The sequence below is a fragment of the Cyanistes caeruleus genome, chromosome 4 (genome assembly GCF_971803275.1).
Source record: "Cyanistes caeruleus chromosome 4, bCyaCae1.hap1.1, whole genome shotgun sequence".
NCBI lineage: Eukaryota > Metazoa > Chordata > Aves > Passeriformes > Paridae > Cyanistes > Cyanistes caeruleus.
This window is the reverse complement of record NC_141704.1, coordinates 61,142,015-61,156,651: the sequence shown is the minus strand read 5'-3', so window position 1 is coordinate 61,156,651 and position 14,637 is coordinate 61,142,015. Positions and strand designations below refer to the sequence as shown.

Below are 14,637 nucleotides of genomic sequence, written 5' to 3'. Positions count from 1 at the left end.
CAGTTAATTTACTTCAGCTGGTTTATGAATTGTGAAGGCTCTCCAATAAAACATTCAGGTAACAGGAAAGAAATGACAACTCTCCTTCCTGCACAACAGTGAGAGAATTCTTGAGTTAGTAGATAAAAGAGTCACTCTCTGAACCTGTAGGGTTCAGCACTGATTTGTAGCGCCACCTTCAGCAAGCAGCCTTTGGTTTTGTCGTCAAGCTGGCCCTTCACAATGGTGCCGTGGATGCAGAGCTCTTGTGACCTTGGTAGGTGCTAGGGGAGGCCATCTCTTCAGGATTAAAGGGGTGGGTGGGAATCAGGGAATTCTAATGAACACTGACTTGTGAGACAGCACTTGGAGGCTTTTTGTGATGCGGGGCTGAGCCTTTTGAACTCCAGCCAGCCCTGCTGGTCATGCTCCTGTTATGCCTCCGAGCTGATTCCATGGAGATTTCCTTGCATTTGGTGTAGAATGCCTGCTCTCAGATGGTGTTTCACATTCTCATGACTTCAGCCTGCCTGTTCTGAAATGCCAGCATGCCTGCTGCTCGCTCCTGTGCACTCCCTGGCTCAGCAATGCTGTTCCCTGTTTGGCGTGGGATTTCCCTCTGTTTCTCAGGGATACAGCGTCAGCTTAGCTGTCCCGAGTCTCTGTGTCCTGAAAGCCTCTTTCCTCAACATTCATCAAGCCACACCTGCCTTTTCTCCTCCTCCCACCCCAGACTTTCTTTTTGTGACGTTGTTACACTTTAAATCTTCACTAGGACTCGATGCTGAAGTAAGGGTGGTCAAAGGTGGGAGGGAAAGGATATATTCATTAAATTATAGGGACTCCCAAAACAAAACCAAAACCAAAACAAAACAAAAAAGAGAATATTTATCCCTGCAGTTCTCTTGCAGTTTTGGCATGGTAAAGGTGGTTCTCTTCTTTCAGTCAGAGACAGGTTTTTCAGAGCTTTAACAGTAAATAATATTTAGGATATGTGATTGCACAAAATATGCTGGTGCTTTTCTACTGGGAAGACTGTGCTCTTTGCAACAGGTTTTGCTCTGATTCAAGTTCACAGCTCTCAGGAAGCTCTCAGGTGGAAGGAAGGCAAATTTCCACATGAAGGAAAAGGAAATAAGCATAACAGATAATTGAGAGAATCCACCTCTTCCTTCAGGATAGCGCTTAAGTACTTTGATGTGGTAGCAGAATTTCTTCTTGATGAGGGAGGACATATTAGCCAAATCCCTTAATAACTTACTAAGCATCCTTCCTTAGTAAGTTTTGCACCACACATATACTTATTTACTATGTGTCCTTCCTAATCAGGTTTTCCACCACACATTTATTTACTGCACCTTTTACACCCCTGTTCTGTAAGATATTCTGTTGCAGAACTTTCTATTTAATGCTGGACTGCCCCAGCTCATGAGTAAACCTTCTCTCTTTACCTCTGAAATGCCTCTGTTGTGTTTGTTGCACATTTTCTCATCCCACTGATTTCTTTGGATTGACAAGCTGAGGCACCAAGGAGAATATGTGACAAGATCCTGCAAGGAGACAGTGGCAGATGAAGAAGTGAAGATTGCACAGGTCTTGTCTCCAACACTACATCAAAGAGAATATACACTGTGTCTCATGCCACAGAAAGATGATGGTGAGACATGAACTGCTACCATAAAAAGAACAATTTAGGGTGTATATATACATATATATATAATAATAATTATACATCTATATCTACATATTTATCCCCTGACATTTGGAATATTCTCTTTCCATATGTAAGACATGTAAGTGGGATTTTAGCTCGTATATCCAGGCTGTGATGTGTCAAATGTAAGAGGAAACTGCAACAGTCTGATGCTGAAATGACAATGTATGTGTGGGAAAATGGTGGGATCTCAGACCTCAGTGCTGAGATCCCATTTACTCAGTGTACACACTGTGCTCTTCATTATACCCATTTTTATATTAATTTTATCTTTTTTTTTCCCAGCCTGTGATACAGGTTATTGACATTCAACATTTTTACAGGCTGATAACAAAGGACAAGTAAAGTACAGATACAAATTATTAATCAGTACCACCTATGCCCATTGCCCAATTGTTAATTTTGCAAAACATCTTATTCTGTAACATGACAGGTATCGTTTGTTTGATATGATAGCTTTGGGAGTTGTCCTGGGTTGCAGTATATTCTATCACCATCCTCATGTACTGTTGAAACCAGGTGAGGCAGTGCTCCCTGCCTCCCCCCCCCCCCCCCGGGCTACCTTCTGTTAATGGGCCCATCAATGCCCTGCCCCATGACTCATAGATAACTTCCCCCTGTATTGTCCCCTGTTAATGGGCCCACCACTGCCTTGCTGCATGACTCAGAGATAACTTCCTCCTGGACTGTTTTCTGTTAATGGCTCATCAAGGCCTTATCTCATGACTCACCATCCCATTGTGAGATGCTCCTCCCCGAGGGAGGAGCCAAGCATTCCATACTGGATATAAGCTGAGAATTCGAACACCACAACAGCCCTTACCTACGGGACTTCCAGAGGACAGGAGCTACTGCTGGACTTTCAACTGAAGACCAGACCCCCTTTCTTCCAGAGGATCACGCTTCAACAAGACCACCTCATCTGGACGACTACCATCACCCTAACAGGGTTCCAGGCTGTATTCTGACTCTGTCAGTGTTTTTGATATTATTGCATTTATTCTTTTTATCATTTTCCTATTAAATTATAATTCTGACTTGCGATCTCTCACTGGTTTGATTTCAAACTAGTACATATTTTGGCGCCCAACGTGGGGCATTAACCTGAGAGAAAGTCAGAATTGCAATTTCATATTAACAGAAACCTATCCACCATGGTGGTTGGCTTGTCTATATGGGTACTGTATCTTGCTCTCTATATTTTCCCTCACATGGGGAACTACTTGCCTGTTGTATTGCTCCTGTTGAGACCAGGGAATGGTATGAGAATTGCTTTATTGGTTTATTATGCTTATGGCATGATAACCTGTGAGGCAATGAATACCATTCGGAATATATACTCAATTTTGTTTGCTTGTCCTAGTCTGGGCTGCTACATCTGGGACCTTCTCAACAATCGCACCCTGCCCTTGGTGGGAAGAGTGGAGAGTGGTTTCTTCCAGCCTTTCAGGTCAGGCACAGCAGTTTTTAAAAATATTGAGTTCTCTCTGGATGCCAAGGACAGCCTAGTCTTGCTGTTTTGTTTTCTCTGCATGGCCTGCACCATGTACACCATGCTTAGAAACAAAGCACTGTTTGGTGTAGTACAGCGTCTTCTTGAGGAGGAAGAGAAAAGAACCAAGAGCAGAGCAACAGCATCCATGACCACACAGACTGCCACAGAGGAGAAAGGAACCAAGAGCAAAGCCACAGCGTCCGTGTCTACGCAGACTGCCACAGAGGAGAAAGAAACCAAGAGCAAAGCAACAGCATCCGTGTCCACTCAGACTGCCACAGAGGAGAAAGGAACCAAGAGCAAAACAACAGCGTCCATGTCTACGCAGACTACCACAGAGGAGAAAGGAACCAAAAGGGCCATGAGCACCTCCACACAAACAGTCACCGAACCAGAGCAGCCTAAACCGGTAGAAGTTGCCCCCATTCAGAAAAAGAAATCAAAAAGCAAATCAGTCCGCATAGTGACTGATGAGGGTGAGGCAGGACCTTCACACGCAGCGGAGGAGACAGAACCAGAGATTATCACTCGCTCTCTATCCCTAGGTGAGCTGCGTGACCTGCGGAGGGAATTCACCCGCCAGACGAACGAGTCCATCCTAACCTGGCTGCTCCGCATCTGGGACGCTGCAGCAAACGACACCATCCTGGATGGAAGTGAGGCCAGGCAACTGGGATCGCTGTCCCGGGATGTGGTCATTGACCAGGGGATTGGGAGAACCCAAGAAACTCTCAGCCTCTGGAGGCGACTGCTGACAAGTGTAAGGGACAGATACCTCTGCAAAGAAGACCTCCAGGTGCACCAGGGAAAATGGAGCACAATGGAACAGGGTATCCGATGCCTGAGGGAGTTGGCTGTGCTGGAGATCATTTTTGCAGAAGATGAGAGATTTCCTAAGAGCCCAGATGGTGTCCAGTGCACGTCACAGATGTGGCTGAGATTTGCACGGCTTGGACCAGAGATGTACTCCCGTTACCTGGCAACACTGCAATGGAGGGAAGGTGAGGACAGGGTGGGTGTCCTGGCCAATAAACTAAGAATCTACGAGGACACTGTCACTGCCCCGTTTCGCACCCATGTCTCATCTGTGGAAACAAGGCTGGCTGAGCAAGTCCGGAGCTTGATTGAAGAGGGCCATCAGAAACTAAAAAAGGAACTTAAGGAAGAAATTTACCACGTCTCCCCAGAACCAACAAGAGTCTCTGCTATTAAGAGTAGGCATTCCCCAGCCAGGGAGAAAAGATACACTCCACGAGGTAACCTCTGGTTTTTTCTCCAGGAGCATGGAGAAGACATGAGGAAGTGGGATGGAAAACCCACCTCCTCCTTAGCAGCCCGGGTACGTGAACTAAAAAGAGGGACAACTACCACAAGGAGCTCATCTAGAGCCAGCGCCGCTCCGGTCTCTCGTGGCCAGAACATCAGAAGGTATAGAAATGATGATATGAGTGATCCTCTTGAAGGGACATCAAGAGCATATTCACCGGAAGAGAGCAACGTGCACCATGACCAGGATTAGAGGGTCCCTGCCTCTAGCCAGGTAGAGGAGAGGGACAACCGGATCTATTGGACAGTGTGGATCCGATGGCCTGGCACATCTGACCCACAAAGATATACGGCTTTGGTTGATACCGGCGCTCAATGCACTCTAATGCCATCAAGGTATGTGGGAGCGGAACCCATTTCTATTTCTGGGGTGACAGGGGGATCCCAGGAGCTCACGGTACTGGAAGCTGAAGTGAGTTTAACTGGGAATGAGTGGCAGAAACACCCCATCGTGACTGGTCCAGAGGCCCCATGCATCCTCGGCATAGATTACCTCAGGAACGGGTACTTCAAAGACCCAAAAGGTTATCGCTGGGCTTTTGGGATAGCTGCTCTAGAGACAGAAGGCATCAGACAACTGAGTACCTTGCCTGGTCTCTCAGACAACCCTTCTGCTGTGGGACTACTGAGAGTTGAAGAACAACAGGTACCAATTGCCAGAGCAACAGTGCACCGTCGGCAATACCGCACCGACAGAGACTCTGTGGTCCCCATCCATACGATGATTCGTGAGCTGGAGAGCCAAGGGGTGGTCAGCAAGGCTCGTTCACCCTTTAACAGCCCCATATGGCCAGTGCGTAAGTCCAGTGGAGAATGGAGACTGACAGTGGATTACCGTGGACTGAATGAAGTCACGCCACCACTGAGTGCAGCCGTACCAGACATGCTGGAGCTTCAGTATGAGCTGGAATCCAAGGCAGCAAAGTGGTACGCGACCATTGATATTGCAAATGCGTTTTTCTCCATTCCTCTGGCAGCAGAGTGCAGGCCTCAGTTTGCCTTCACCTGGAGGAGTGTGCAGTATACCTGGAACCGATTGCCCCAGGGGTGGAAGCACAGTCCTACTATCTGCCATAGACTGATCCAGACTGTGCTAGAAAAAGGTGAGGCTCCAGAACACCTGCAGTACATTGATGACATCATTGTGTGGGGGAACACGGCAGCAGAAGTATTTGAGAAGGGACAGAAGATCATCCAGATTCTCCTGAAGGCTGGTTTTGCCATCAAGAGGAGCAAAGTCAAGGGACCTGCCCGGGAGATCCAGTTCCTGGGGGTAAAGTGGCAAGATGGACGGCGTCAGATTCCCACTGAAGTCATCAATAAGATCACTGCGATGTCTCCACCGACCAACAAGAAGGAAACACAAGCTTTCCTAGGTGCCATAGGCTTTTAGAGAATGCACATTCCTGAATATAGCCAGATTGTGAGCCCTCTCTACCTGGTTACCCGCAAGAAGAACAATTTCCATTGGGGCCCTGAACAACAACAAGCTTTCGCCCAAATCAAGCAGGAAATCGCTCATGCGGTAGCCCTTGGTCCAGTCAGAACGGGGCCAGAAGTGAAAAACGTGCTCTACTCTGCAGCCGGGAACAATGGTCTGTCCTGGAGCCTTTAGCAGAAGGTGCCTGGTGAGACTCGGGGTCGACCACTGGGATTCTGGAGCCGAAGCTACAGAGGATCCGAGGCCAACTACACCCCAACAGAAAAGGAAATTTTGGCCGCCTATGAAGGAGTCCAAGCTGCCTCAGAGGTCACTGGTACTGAAGCGCAGCTGCTTCTGGCACCCCGACTGCCGGTGCTGGGGTGAATGTTCAAGGGAAAGATTCCTTCCACGCATCATGCCACCGATGCTACTTGGAGCAAATGGATTGCCCTCATTACACAGCGTGCCCGTATTGGAAACCTGAACCGCCCTGGGATTCTGGAAATTATAACAAACTGGCCTGAAGGTGAGACTTTTGGATTATCTTCTGAAGAAGAAGAGCAAGTGACACGTGCTGAGGAAGCCCCACCATATAATGAACTACCGGAGAGTGAAAGACGATATGCCCTCTTCACCGATGGTTCCTGCCGAATTGTAAGCACTAACCGGAAATGGAAAGCTGCTGTATGGAGCCCCACACGACGAGTTGCACAAGCTACCGAGGGAGAGGGTGGATCGAGTCAGGTCGCAGAACTTAAAGCTGTCCAGCTGGCTTTAGATATTGCTGAAAGAGAGAAGTGGCCGAAGCTCTATCTCTACACTGACTCCTGGATGGTAGCTAATGCTCTGTGGGGATAGCTGGATCGCTAGAGAAAAGCCAACTGGCAGCGCAGAGAGAAACCCATCTGGGCCGCTGAGATTTGGCAGGACATCGCCGCTCGGGTGAAGAAGCTGATCGTGAAGGTTCGACACGTGGATGCTCATGTACCCAAAAGTCGGGCTAATGAAGAGCACCGTAACAATGAGCAGGTGGATCGAGCTGCCAAGGTGAAAATATCACAGGTGGATCTGGACTGGCAGCACAAGGGAGAATTATTTTTAGCTCGTTAGGCCCATGATGCCTCTGGTCATCAGGGACGAGATGCAACGTACCGATGAGCTCGTGAGCGAGGGGTGGACCTTACTATGGACAGCATCTCACAGGTTATCCACAACTGCGAGACCTGCGCTGCAATCAAACAGGCCAAGCGGGTAAAGCCTCTGTGGTACGGTGGAAGATGGTCCAAGTACAGGTATGGGGAAGCCTGGCAAATTGACTACATCACCCTTCCCCAAACCCGCCAAGGCAAGCGCTACGTGTTGACCATGGTGAAAGCAACCACTGGATGGCTGGAGACATACCCTGTGCCTCATGCTACTGCCCGGAACACCATCTTGGGCCTGGAAAAGCAAGTCCTTTGGAGACATGGCACCCCTGAGAGAATCGAGTCAGACAACGGGACGCATTTCAAGAACAGCCTCGTAAGTACTTGGGCCAGAGAACATGGAATTGAATAGATCTATCATATCCCTTATCATGCACCAGCTGCTGGGAAAGTTGAACGGTGCAATAGACTACTCAAGACTACCCTAAAAGCACTTGGTGGAAGAACCTTCAAAAATTAAGAAGTGAACTTAGCAAAGGCCACCTGGATGGTTAACACCAGAGGATCCATCAATCGAGCTGGTCCTGCCCAGTCTGAACCCTTGCACACGGTGGATGGAGATAAAGTCCCTGTGGTACACATGAGAGGTATGTTAGGAAAGACTGTTTGGATTAATCCCACCTCAGGCAAGAGCAAACCTATCCGTGAGATTGTCTTCGCTCAAGGACCTGGTTGCACTTGGTGAGTAATGCGGAAAGATGGAGAAACCCGATGTGTGCCACAAGGAGACCTCATTTTAAGTGAGAACTGTGTGTAAGGTTCCATTGTATATATATATATATATGTGTGTGTGTGTGTGTGGAGTTTAAGGAAGGTACTGATTTGGAATTATGTAGATGGTAATAGAATAAGGGGTGGATTATGTCCTGGGTTGCAGTATATTCTATCACCATCCTCATGTACTGTTGAAACCAGGTGAGGCAGTGCTCCCTGCCTCCCCCCCCCCCCCCCCGGGCTACCTTCTGTTAATGAGCCCATCAATGCCCTGCCCCATGACTCATAGATAACTTCCCCCTGTATTGTCCCCTGTTAATGGGCCCACCACTGCCTTGCTGCATGACTCAGAGATAACTTCCTCCTGGACTGTTTTCTGTTAATGGCTCATCAAGGCCTTATCTCATGACTCACCATCCCATTGTGAGATGCTCCTCCCCGAGGGAGGAGCCAAGCATTCCATACTGGATATAAGCTGAGAATTCGAACACCACAACAGCCCTTACCTACGAGACTTCCAGAGGACAGGAGCTACTGCTGGACTTTCAACTGAAGACCAGACCCCCTTTCTTCCAGAGGATCACGCTTCAACAAGACCACCTCATCTGGACGACTACCATCACCCTAACAGGGTTCCAGGCTGTATTCTGACTCTGTCAGTGTTTTTGATATTATTGCATTTATTCTTTTTATCATTTTCCTATTAAATTATAATTCTGACTTGCGATCTCTCACTGGTTTGATTTCAAACTAGTACAGGAGTAAAGTGATTTAGTGCTCTGCAGCTTTAAATTCTCATTTAAATGCTCATTTTGTCTCCTGAAGGCCACAGCCTTTACCCCTTGAGGCAGAGACTTTGTCCTCTTCCACCAGCTGCTTCATTTTTCTCTTTTCTTTTGATCCTTTTAGCTGGATCTTTCAATTTTCAGTCTATGGAAGAATAAAATTCTAGCATTAAACATAAAATCATATTCCACGTTCATTTTTGAGTAGTGTTTGATTCAAATAAATAACTTTATTTGAAACAAGGAATATAAACCATATGATTCTTCAGATAAATATTACTGGGATAAATGGATCAAAATAAAATAAACCCATATTTGCTACAGACTTTGAATTTTACCTTTTTAAAATTTTCACTACAACAGTTTCTCATTTATGATCTCAGGCCAATCATCTGATTTCTGCTGTGATAGGACAGGATGCCTCTCTCCCAGTATCTTCTTCTGTTCTTCAGATGATTTTGGACAAAAACAGGCAGAGAGAAATTAGAGAGAAAGGGAAAGGATGATGCCAGCTGTTATGCTGTGACTGTGTTAGCTTCATTGACTTAGGAAATCCTGTTTAAAGATTATTCTGGCTCATCCTGGACACAGATAACTCCTTGCAGAAGTGTAAAAGTTCAATCTATCTTACCAGTGTTAGAAAATCAGAACATGTCAGTAAACCCTTACAGTAAACCCTTGCATTAGAACTTTAAATGGGATTTAGGTAGTTTGTTGACCAAAGTCCTGGTCAAAAATACTTAACCACTCCCAGCCTTAATTTCCCTAAAATGTTCATGGGATTTAGAAAGCCTAGCCTGTGAAAGAGGTCCTGTGATGAAGAGGTACCTGAATATCTTCAAGAAACTGGGACTACATCTCTCTTTGGTAAATAATTCCTGAACATGTCGCCTGTGACTCGACCCGTCATCAGGGACACACCTTCTGAGTGCAACAGATCCTGGATGCTTTCCCACAAAACTGGGAAATGGTAATGGCAATTACCCAAAGCTGGCTAATGGGAAAGGAATCAGGCTTAAAGACTCTGCAACTACAAATTCGACACTGAAGTAAATCTGTCCCTATTTACAGTGTGCCATGTTTGCTGTAATTCACTGTAAAACTTTCATCCTTCTGGGCGTAAATATTATCCCACAGATTATTAACAACATATCCAGCCTTCTTTCCCAGTGTTGTCTGGTTGATTCACATCTCATTAGTTCCTTGCCTTTCTCTTCCCTGTCTTTCTCCTCTGGTGGAAAATTTGGATTTCTGCATCCCAAATAGGCTGTGTGCATTGGAGCCTGACTCTGTCTGTGCAGGGTATTCTGCTGTGCAACGTCATCTAGCCAGCTTTCCCAAATTCTGCATTCCTTTTCTTCTGGTTTCCCACTGCCCTTCTCCCTCCTTATGCCAGATGCTGTCTCATTCTGGGCCTGACTGAGGATATTCTGTCTGATTTGCATCCCACAGCTGTTATTTTATCTCAGTTCTTCTCTTTTCCCCCTCCTCCCCCTCCTAGTTTTGATCTAGTTCCACAGTTTCATTATCTAATTCATTTGTTCTGGTAGACCTTTAATTTCTTCATCTTTTATTAGGCCTTATGGGAATTGTTTTCTCGCTTTGGAGCTTAGTGATGGCTTATTTTCCCATTTAATATGTCCAGGCTGCCAGGCACTTGTACCAGATTCTACCTCAGCCTCCATCAGGCCATGATTGTTATCTGCCTTTTCCCAGCAGTTGTTTGGCTCAGGACCAAGAACGCAGGAGTGCACAAAATGCCCGTGTGATATCTGCCACTGAAAATGGGACACAATTACCAGCTCGATTCAGAGACTGTCACCCTCAAAATGCTGCCTTTCTTTACATATGGCTGGACATGGTTCATTTGTGAAGTTTGCTTGGGAGACAGGCAGGAGAGGTTACACCTCCTGCAGCCAAAAAAACCTCCTCAGCTCCCTTTTTGGCAGGTCCCAATCTCAGGAATCCAAAGAGCAATCTTGGTTGTGATTTAATGGTGGCAAACTCTGAGAGCAGAATGCTGAGGGGTTGCAGTTTTCTGTAATGGCACAGGGGCTCAGCTTCTAATCCTCTTGTGTCCCAGTTAAATGTTTGTTCTCCTAGCTATTGTGTAACACAGGTGAAATAAAAAAGGAGTTGTAATGAGAAAGTTCTGCTTGAATGAAAAGGATGGTGACCACACACTTGAAAAAGTTTCATTTTGAGTTGCATCTTACCCTGTGGGCAGCTAGGGCCCAGCGCTCGGAAGATATTGGGATGTAACGGAAAGATGGCCACCCCCCTCCTCCATAGGGTAAGGTAATTGCCCCGTAATTAGCCAATAGCACCTAGCTGTGATGAAAGCAGATGGGAGTGACACTGTGAACCTAGGTTATAAAGTGTCAAATTCTTCAGCAATAAACGCCATTTCTGCTGTCCTTCACATTGATGTTGTGTGCAGATGAAACGAGTGACCTGAGGAGGGTCACGGTGCTGCTCCTGAACCAGGGTGTCTGCCTCACATTAGGCAGCATTACCCAAAGAAGATGCAATTATTATTATTAGGTGTCTTGGAGTTCTTCAGAAATATTGTGGTCTACTAAGAGTAGTAGGCCAGTACTAATTAAGGTTAAGTATTGCTCGGATACACAACAGGAGAAAGCAGGAGATGGAGAAGGCAAGAACAACACCCTGATCAAATGAATGATGTGATTTTTATTTTTCCCCGATATTAATGCTATGGATTTCTCTAAAGATTAATTATCTGTGTTTAAAGCTTCTTGGAAAACAGGGCCCCTTTTTTTTTTTCCTTTTTTTTTTTTTTTCCCCTGGAGAAATGTAGGAAATGTAGAAATTTCCAAGCTTCTTTACAAACCAGTCTTGTACTGATGTCTTGCAGGTGTTGAGTGCTGCCTACACTTGGGTAGCAAGGCCACTGTGCAGAGACCTTAGAGCAGCCTTCTAGTATCTGAAGGAGACTCCAAGGAAGCTGAAAAGGGACTTTTCATCAGGAACTGGAGTGACAGGACAAGGGGGAATGGCTTCACACTGACACAGAGCAGGTTTAGGTGGGATATCAGGAAGAAATTGTTCCTGAGGGTGATGAGGCCCTGGCACAGGTTGCCCAGAGCAGCTGTGGCTGCCCCATCCCTGGAAGTGTTCAAGGCCAGGCTGGATGGGGCTCTGAGAAACCTGGGCCAGTGGAAGAATTTCTTCCCAATATCCAATCTAACCCTGCTCTCTGTCAGTGTGAAGCCATTGCCCCTTGTCCTGTCACTCCAGGCCCCTGTCAAGAGTCTCTCTCCATCTTTCCTGTGAGTTCCCTTCAGGCACTGCAACGCCACAATGAGGTCACCCCAAAGCCTTCTCTTCTCCAGGATGAAAAAATCCAAATTCTCTCAGCATTTCCTCACAGCAGAGGTGTTTCATCCCTCTAATAAACTTGGTGTTTTATTCTGTGAAATCAGCACTGATGGTCTTGCCTGGGGTAGGGTTAATCTTATTCCCAGTGGCTGGAATGGGGCTGTGGTTTGGATTTGTGCTGAACACAGGGGTGATAATAATGAAATGTTTTTGTTACTGCTGAGCAGGGATTGCACAGAGCCAAGACCTATTTTCCCTACTGTTGGGCTGGTGAAGGAAGTTGGGGGTGTTCGGGGAATTGGTAGGTGACACAGCCAGGACAAGTGATCCCAGTTGACCAAAGGACATTTCAGACCATCTGACATCATGCTCAGTATATAAAAGGGAGGGAAGGAGGAAGGTGGAAATGTTCAGGGTGATGGCATTTTGTCTTCCCGAATATGTGTGATTTGACATATCACACTTCCAGCTCCTCAAATTGATCTCCCTCCCTAGAGATCTCTTGTGTTCAGCACCCTATGGAAAATTGTCACTTTCAGGAGGTCTCTACCCATTAAAATAATTCAGACCCTCACGATATCTCCAGCTTTTCTTCATGCCTTCCCAAGCACTCTTCCATTCTTGGCTAGTCTTGCAGGTCCTCCTGAGTATCTCCCAGTTTCATATTCCACTTCAGTATTTGGCACCATGTTTGGTAGTGGATTGGTTCACAGAACTGAGAAAGGTGGCACATCTTTGTCTGATACAAAAAGGGTTCTTTGTTTGTAGCTTTGTTATCTGGGATGATTTAAAAGTATAATTAATTCAGCCAAAGGTCTCAAACACAGTTACAGCCACATCTGCGTTAAAAAAAGAAACCCCCCTTTACAAATAATGAACTTTTTGTGTCTTGTAGTCGTGTTTATTTCTCAAATAAACTTTCCCCTTCTCATAATTTTATTAAGGTGAAACAAGCCCACTTAATATATTCTACACTTCATTTGTTCTGGCAAAATGAACAGGATTTGTGCTGAAGTTCCCTGGAAGTTTTCAGAAAATCTGTTTTGAGCTCTACTGGTGACAAGGCTCAGCAAGGCTGATGGGTGGTGGTAGCTCTGAACAGCTCTGCAGGTGCTTGAGACTGTTCTTAGAAGATGCAAAAGCTTTGAACCCAGCCTCTCTTGCTCTGCTGATCTTTCCCTAGAAGTTTAAGACAATTCAAAATTGTGAAAAATATCTCTGGAAGTAACTACTATTTTTTCAATTACATCTTAATCTATAAAATAATTGAAAATTAGACAAATGTATCACAAAGTTCAGATATTATAATAATTAATTTGAGCAAGTAACAGTCACAATTGCAATTGCCTGAAAATCAGTGAATTAAGTGGAAACTGGGGAGATCTGTCCCTTAGCTAAGACATCAAATGAATATGATGATGTCAATAACCATGTAGTGAAAGTAACAGAGCATGAAGACAGATCTGTAAACCACTAATCTCTAGAGGAGACACTTTTCCATTGATAAAATGAATTAAACATTCTTAACATCAAACCCAAACTTGTTTACCCAAGAATACTTGAAGCAAATTTAGACTCATGGGTCTCTATGCATTGAATATGATATGGTTGATGTGACCTCTCTCAATTTACTTGCTTTTTGATCCTGTAGTATTTAGGTGATTTCACTTCCTCCTGCAGAGTACAGCATGGCCTTTGCCAGATCTTTTCCCTGCCAGATGCCTGGCAATTTTGGAAGCAGGAATTGCATAGCTTATATGTTTAAGGAATGGTGACAGATGTCTTTTTCATAGAGCCTGTGTGTGCTCAGACACATGCTTAGAACTTAAAAAACATCACAGAGAACGATAACAGAAGATAGTCCAACCTGTAGGAAAACAGAAAAAAAGATACAAATGGTTCTTTAAAATCAGAGGAAAGATTCATTCCTTGATTTGCAGTCTTTGGATGTTTTGGGGACAGGCAATCATCAGCCATCACCTGTTCATGACTCACCTTGTGCTGATGGCATTATTTGGAGCGCCTAAGCTGGTTGAGTCACTGTTTCATCTTCTCTTTCCAAGATCAAAAAGCAGGAATCACTCTTTGCCGGTAGCACAGTGGCCTGGAAAAGAAGAGCACCATTTTCTGCCTCCAGCTGAGCCTTCAAAATTGTGACTTGTCCTGCCCTGTAGCCCCTTGGCTCAAGGTGTGCCCAGTGAACCAAGAGGTGCAGGTCTCTACAGCTCTCCCCTTTCCCCTTGTTATTCTGATTGTCCTCCTCATGGGCCAGCTAGGAAAACCTCACTGAGCCTGGCAGCTTCTTTTTAACATCCTCGCTCACAGCCACAAGCCAAGCAGGCTCCGAAAATAAACAAGGAGTGGGATAAACAGGAGGTGAATTTACGGAAGCTGCCTCAGCCCCCAGCTCTGGGCACCACTCGACACCAGCACAGCCATTTTCCTTCCCCCACATGCTCAGATTTAAGGGTCTTGACATGTTCGGGATTGTGGCTGATGGTCCAGTCAGTGGTTGCTGCTCCTTATCCATGCTTCTACATCTCCATACATTTTTCATATATGCTCTTGTTACTCCTAAAATAGACATAGATGTGTTCTGGGAACTGTCACAACCCATGTTTTACCAGGCAATGAATCAGAGAATTAATCACTTG

At 45.7% G+C, this 14,637-nt stretch overlaps 1 long non-coding RNA gene across 1 annotated transcript; it reads right to left on the bottom strand.

Moving 5' to 3' along the window:
* Positions 1 to 12,862: 12,862 nt before the first annotated feature.
* On the bottom strand, positions 12,863 to 14,087 carry LOC111923384 (uncharacterized). The gene is made up of 2 exons (XR_002861061.2): positions 13,979 to 14,087; positions 12,863 to 13,162 (listed from the first exon to the last, which is right to left on the bottom strand). It is a non-coding gene; the product is annotated as an uncharacterized LOC111923384 (long non-coding RNA).
* Positions 14,088 to 14,637: the final 550 nt, after the last annotated feature.